Genomic DNA, 7958 nt, shown 5'->3' on the forward strand with positions numbered 1-7958 from the left:
TACACACACACACAATACTCCCAGGTGATACTTTAGGCCGAGTGCTCCCACTCCAAGATGCAAAGTGTCTAACTTCTCAACCGCCCAATGTAAAAATGATTATGCATTTATTGATTTTGATTGAAAAAAGTCAGTTTGAGGTCATATGGCCTCTACCATCATTGCGTCTCCTCACTTTTACAAGGGGCAAAAAAATCCTATGCAATTAACCCCTCAGTCAACCAGTATCTATTGAGTACTGGTACTGATGCTGTGGGTGGACTGTACATTTCCCCTTGGCCTTCAACTTTCCTACATATACCAATGGCTTCTTACTATCTGCAACTTTGACCCTACCTGAGGGCTTTCTCTGGCTACAGGAACACACACTAACCATATATAAGATTGGCTAGATGTGTGGGGGAGTAAACACCCCCATGAGCAGCCCTCCAGTGATACATGGAAGGTGGAGGATAAATACCCCAGCTCTCTCATCCCTCTGGTGCAATAACTCTGAGGTACGTGTTCCAAAGTGGTGCTGTCTTCCAAAGTTTCTCAGCGGATAAGCCTTCAGTAGTAACCTGCTCATTGACACACCTATATGAGCTGCCTTCCTTTCACTGTTTCATATCCCTACTAATGCATCCTGTGTCTACCTCTCAGATGAACTACTTGCCCTTGAATCCTTGTCTCAGGCTCTGCTTCCAAGGGATCCAACTTAAGACAAGGCAACATGCTTGGCACTGAGGTGCCTATTTTGATGAACAGAGGGGAAGTTAAACATATGAACAAGGGGGAAAGAAGGGTATTAAAATGCATTGATTTTAATTTTTAATTTAATGCATTTAATTTTGTCAGATTTCAAGTGCTTTTACCTCTGTTTCCCTCATTTCATACTTACAATAACACATGTTGCATTTACTTCTAAGTGCTTTATACCTATTAGTTCAGTCTTCACAATACTATGAAGTATAACTGATCCTTATTTGCAGGAGTTATGTTCTGTGAATTCACTCAAACGCGAAATTAGTGACTTCTGAACCATTGCTCCCAGGGAAACATCTCCTATCACACAGATTCTAATCTTAAATCCTAAAAAGAACTGATCCTGGTAGAGCCTATTTTCGTTATTTTACAAAAGTGAATGTGAGGCTCAAAACTGTTAAGTGACTGGCCTGAGGCCATCCCACTAACTAGTGCCAGAGTTGGGATTCAAACCCCATCCAGCTGGGCCCACAGCCAGAGCTTCTTGCACAATGCTGCACTGCCCCCTCCTGTCTCCATCCTTTGGGCATTTCTGCATGAGAGCTGAAACAAAAGGGCAGAACATCACCTTGTTTGACCTCAGCTGGGACTGTGCTCATTGGGCAACTCAAAATTTTCACTGCTCTGTGCATGTTCAGGAATGAACACCAAAGTGCCACAGTATTGTTTTTGGAGCTACAAATAAGTTTTAGTGGGTAGGCCAATATACAATATGGGGTCTGAAAATAATGAGGATTGACCGTATGTATTGTTATTATATCCTCTTGATAGATGAGGAAACAGAGGCACAGCAGGTTTGAATAACTTATCCAATGTGACACAGCTAATAAGTACTAGTGGACTGGAGTTTGGATGCAGGCAGCCTGATTCCAGAGGCTCTAACCACTACTCCACACTGCCTCTTGGTAGACCCATGTGGGAAATTATAACTTAGCATCAAGTCATGGCTGTGAAGGTGGAGGTGGAAGGATATCTGGCTTCTCCCAACTCCTCAGAGAGGGGAAAAAATTAACAGAAATTCTGTAGAACCATGAAAAGGAAAAGAAGTCTGCTATGTAAATTGTGAAACAAAATTCTATGTCCTCCATGTTCTACTCCAGGGTGTTAAGGTAAATGATAAATTGCTTTAACAAAGAGAACCCAAGTAGCAATGGCTAAAACAAGATAGAAGTTTATTTCTTCTTCCAGGAGGGTGGGCAGCTGTCCTCCATGTAATGATTCAGGGGCCCAAGCCAATGGTGGCTTTGCCATCTTCCACCTATGACTTCTTGGGTGGCTCTCCTTGGTGCTATTCCAGTCCCATAAAAATAGAGAAAGGGCATAGAGAGGGCACACCTTCTTAAAAGCCTCAACTTGGGAGTGAAAGTCACTTCTGCTCCACTGTTGAGCATCAGTCACATGAGCAGTTTAGCTGCAAGGAAGTCTGGGAAATGTAGTCCTTGACAGGGGAGCCATGTTATTAGGGAAAGGGAGGATGGATTTTGTTGGAACCCAGCCGTCTCCAGTCAACAATGTAAATTCTATCAGGAAAGAAAATTAAAGTGAAAACCTCAGTGAGCTATTGCCTCACACCTGTTAGAATGGCTTTTATAAGAAAAACAAGAAATAACAAACATTGGAGAAAATGTGGAGAAAAGGAAATTCTTTACACTGTTGTGGTGAAGTCACTATGGTAAACAGTATGAAGATTCCTCAAAATATTAAGAATAGAGCTACCATATGACCCAGTTATTTCACGTCTGGTTATTGATCTAAAGAACTTGAAAACATTAATTTGAAAAGATATATGTATCCCTATGTTCATTGCAGCATTATTTACTATAGGCAAGATATGGAAACAACTTAAGTGTTTATCAATGAATGGATGGATAAAGAAGATGTGATTTGTATATACAATGGAATACTACTCAGCCATAAAAAAGAGTGAAATCCTGCTATTTGTGACAACATGGATGGACCTTGAAGTTTTCATGCTAACTGAGATAAGTCAAATGGAGAAAGACAAATACCATACAATTTCACTCGTGTGAAACCTGAAAGAACAAACAAAATGAAAAAAAATAACTCATAGATACAGAGGACAGATTAATGGTTACAAGAGGGGAAGGAGGGTGGGAGGGGTGGGCAAAATGGGTGAAAGGGGGGTTAACTGTACGGTGATGGATGAGAATTAGACTTGTCGTGGTGATCATTTTGTAGTGCATATAGATGTCAAATTATAATGCTGTACACCTGAAACGTACATAATAATTTAAAAAAAAAGAAAATTAAAGCAAAGAGAAATGAGTCCAATTCCAGCTAATACAACTGAGCTGGGCAATATTATTTCAGTAATGCCAAAGTTATCAAGCTGGCATTCTGTTTCCTGTCCACACAGATGTGTTTGGTCATGTCAAGATGTGCATAATTTTTCATCTCTAAGGAAACACATTTCTTACTTTCCTTTGTTAATACTTTGGTCCTAAGATTAAATACCTGTTTTCTTTGTGATCCATTCCTTCCTCCCTTTCCCCAGTGTCACAGGGATCTACATTTCCTAGGTTCCTTTGCCCAAGAAGGTTGGCTAATTGGAGGCAGTGGTAGAAGATTTGAGGGTGGGGCAAGGGAGGAGATGGGGTTTATCTCCTCTTTCTCCCTCTGGTCTTGTGGCTTCTCCACAGCAGTGGTGGTGTCTCCTCCATGCTTCCAGCTCCCTTTGCACACCCTTTTCTTTGTCCCAGCTCCTTCTGGGCAATCCATGTGGTATTAGCTCCCACAGAACAGCCCTGCTTCTGGACTCTGGTAAACTTTGTCCCTCTAGCCCTAAGAGTGGTAGCCAATTCCTGCTGATGCTAACTTCTGAGTTGCCTCCTTGTTCTCCATTTGGCTTCTCCTCCCTTCCCCCCAATCACCCAGGCATTGGTCACTCAGGCATGACCAATTCCCTGTATTTATCTCCCTTTGTTTGAAAGCTCTATAGTTCTATTTTCCTAGCCAGACCCTAGTGAACACCCTCATGTTTTTACTTTTGCATTGTTTTTATTGTGACTTTGCAGAACCTCCCTCTAGAGTGGGCAGAATTACTTTTCTTCATACCCCTCTTGCAACTCTGCCACTTGCTGTGAGAATAAAGTGGTTTCAAGAAGGGTGAGTGATTCAGGCAAGAGTTTAAGTCAGGGTCTTTAGTCTGAAATCTGTAGAAAAGGCCAGGAGGTGGGAAACTCAGGAAGGATTTATTTATTTTTATTTTAAAAATAAATTTATTTATTTATTTATTTTTGGCCGCATTGGGTCTTTGCTGCTGTGTGCGGGCTTTCTCTAGTTGTGGCGAGTGGGGTCTACTCTTTGTTGTGGTGCGCAGGCTTCTCATTGTGGTGCCTTCTCTTGTTGCAGAACATGGGCTCTAGGTGTGCGGGCTTTAGTAGTTGTGGCACACGGGCTCAGTAGTTGTGGCTCGCGGGCTCCAGAACGCAGACTCAGTAGTTGTGGTGTATGGGCTTAGTTGCTTCGCGGCATGTGGGATCTTCCCAGACCAGGGTTTGAACCCGTGTCTCCTGCATTGGCAGGCAGATTCTTAACCACTGTGCCACCAGGGAAACCTTCAGGAAGTATTTTTTGTTGGGTCTTGAGGCAGAATTCCTTCTTCTCTAGGAAACTTCAGTCTTTGCTCTTATGATCTTCAACTGATTGTATGAGGCCCACCCACATTATCAATAATCATTTACTTAAAGTCAACTGATTGTAAATTGTCACATCTACAAACTACCTTCACAGCAACATCTAGACTAGTGTTTGACCAAACACTACCGTAAACTAGACAAATTGACACATAAAATTAACCATCACAGCCAACTTTGACAACTTGGCGCCCATATACATCTCTTAAACCATACTAAATATTCAAATAAAGACAATAATAAATTTGTATTTCTGCCTAATGTGCTGTAATTATCCTGCAAACAACTGAAAATGCACTAAGCTATTCCCCAGAAAAGAATGTAAACTCCTTGGGTGATGTTCACTCTTCTTGATATTCTGCAACTTAAAATTGTGATGTAAAGTTAACAATATTTATGTATTATGATGTGAAGTTAATACATCTTATAAAAGGATATGAGAAGGAAGAAAAGAAAGAAAACAAAGATATTTGCTTAATAAATATATGCACAAAACATATTTGTAATGAAATAAGAAAGAAATATAACAGTTATAGTCCTCATTTCTGTATCTGGTCATATAGTCATAGCTGGTATTTATAATTACCCTTTATTACCCATTCCATTGTCTCTTTGCCCTCAGCAAGCATCTCAGTTGGTCGTGGTTCTTTACCTGGTGGGGTGACCCAAACTTTCATTCCTGAGGTCTGGGCTATTAGCACATTAGCAGTCTTGCTTTAATTGGATTATTGTAGTTTTTCCATTGACTTTGAACATGGGGCATGGTCATACTTAGAAAAAATTCGAATCTGTCACAAAACCTGCTGACTCTCATACCTGTAAACAAGGAAAACAAATTTTGTGATTGTGTGTTACATGGCATGATTGCTTCAAAAACCAATGAATACAAACTATAGCTCTACACAGATATGGATACAGTGTGGTCACAAAGCCCAAATAATAGTGCAAAGAAAAAAAAGACTTAAGAGAAAAATGCCAAGAAGTTAACAGTGGTTGGCTTTGGAAGATGGGTGTGTTGGTTGCCCAGGTCAGAAATAGAGTGCGTATTACCTTTTTTGGGGGGGGCCACACCTGGCAGCTTGCAGGATCTTAGTTCCCCCACTAGGGATTGAACCCGGGTCTTCGGCAGTGTAAGCACAGATTCCAAATCACTGGACCCAGAAATTGTATTGCTTTTGACAACAATAAAACAATGGAATTAATGAGCTCACATTACTAAACGTTCATGGATAGATTTAGCTTCAGGCACAGTTGGACCCAGATACTTGAAGGATGTTGTCAAAACATGATCTCTTTCTATCTTTCCACTCAGGTTTCATTCTCAGGCACACTAACCCCTCATGATGGCATCCTGGACCCTGATCATTTCACATCCCCTTTTAAAATTTAAATTTATCCATACCAATTGATAAAGTTCATCTCTTTCCTGCTTGCTCCAGTCAAAATCCTGGCATTACCAGATTGGTTCCGTTTGGATCACCTCCCACCCTTGAACCGATCTCAGAGGTCAGAGAATGGGTTCCTCCTGAGGGGTGAGCTTACCCCAGGAGCTAGAGATGCAACCTGATTTATTCTGGCCACATGGAATGAGAAAAGTATGGGGGTGAGTGGTTCTCCAAAGGAAAATCAGGCTGTAGCTATCAAAAAAAAGGGGGTAATGGGTGTTGCACAGTTAAAAATAGTATCTCTCTACCCAAATGGTGCTTTTATTTCTCTATATCTTTTAGAGTTTAGCTGGTTAGTAAGTATTTCTTCTGTTATAGGATGAGTGTTTGTGTCCCTCCGAATTCATATGTTGAAACTTAATCCCCAATGTATTGGTATTTGGAAGTGGGGCCTTTGGGAGTGTGGGGTCCTCATGAATGGTATTAGTGCCCTTATAAAAGGGACCCTAGAGAGATGTCTCATCCCTTCACCATGTGAGGACACAGTGAGAAGATGCTATCTATGAATAAGAAGTGGGTTCTCACCAGACACTGAACCTGCTGGTGCCTTGATCTTGGACTTCCAGTCTCCAGAACTGGGACAAATAATTGTCTGCTGTTTATAAGTCAGTCAATCAACAACAAGGTCCTACTGTATAGCACAGGGAACTATATTCAATATCCTGTGATCAACGATAATGGAAATATATCTGTATAACTGAATCACTTTGCTGTACAGCAGAAATTAACACAACATAGTAAATCAACTCTACTTCAATAAATTTTTTAAAAAAAGTCAGCCAATCTATGATATTCTGTTATAGCAGCCCAAATGGACTCAGACAGCTTCTGTAATGGAAGAAATATTATTAAAAAAGAACCCCCCTCTCAGAGTCTTCTATTGCCCTGCTTATGTATCCTTCATGTTTATATCCTTGTGGGAGATGTGTCACTTGGGAAGCCTCATGATCCAGAAGGGAGTAACAGTTCCCAGCTACGGCCAATTGGCTTCCTAAATTGAGACCAGATGTTTGGATTGGGGGCCTTTTAGAGGTGCCATGTGTCCCTAGGCTGATCACTGATTTCTAAGGCCAGGAACTTCTGCTCTTCAATTTCATAATACATGTGATGCTGAAATTCCATGATGTTCTGCCACTGGAAAGACACTCAGCCCTGTGTTTCTGAGAGATACTCTGTGGTTGTCGTGGGAGCACTCCAGGTGGAAGAGACAACCAGTCCCTAGGGTTAGGAAAAGACTGTCCTCATAGAGTTAGGAGAGAGTAAAGGGCATCCAGAAGAAATTTAACGTTCAGAATTGCTAGCTGAAGGGAAGTAAGACAAATGCCATATGATATCACTTATTTGTGGAATCTAGAATATGACACAAATGAACTTATCTATGAAACAGAAACAGACTCACAGATACAGAGAACAGATTTGTGGTTGCCAAGGGGGTGGGGGGTGCGGGGAAGGAATGGATTTGGAGTTTGGGATTAGCAAATGCAAACTATTATATATAGAATGGATAAACAACAAGGTCCTACTGTACAGCACAGGGAACTACATTCAATATCCTGTAATAAAGCATAATGGAAAAGAATATGAAAGAGAATATATATATATATATATCTGAATCAGTTTGCTGTACAGCAGAAATTAACACAACATTGTAAATCAACTATACTTCAATTAAAAAAAAGAATGGCTAGCTGAATACTAAATTTACACAAGAAGCATTAAGAACACAATGTATTCAGGGCAAAGAGGTAATGGTTAGAGATGCTTGAATTTTTTTAACCAATTTTTTTTTTTTTCCAGTACGCGGGCCTCTCACTGTTGTGGCCTCTCCCGTTGCGGAGCACAGGATCCGGACGCGCAGGCTCAGCGGCCATGGCTCACGGGCCCAGCCGCTCCGCGGCATGTGGGATCTTCCCGGACCGGGGTACGAACCTGCGTCCCCTGCATCGGCAGGCGGACTCTCAACCACTGCGCCACCCGGGAAGCCCCATGCCTCTTTTTGAATTATGGTTTTCTCAGGTTATATGCCCGGTAGTGGGATTGCTGGGTCATATGGTAGTTCTATTTTTAGTTTTTTAAGGAACCTCCATACTGTTCTCCATAGTGGCTATATCAA

This window comes from Hyperoodon ampullatus (assembly GCF_949752795.1).
Source record: "Hyperoodon ampullatus genome assembly, chromosome: 4".
Classification (NCBI taxonomy): domain Eukaryota; kingdom Metazoa; phylum Chordata; class Mammalia; order Artiodactyla; family Ziphiidae; genus Hyperoodon; species Hyperoodon ampullatus.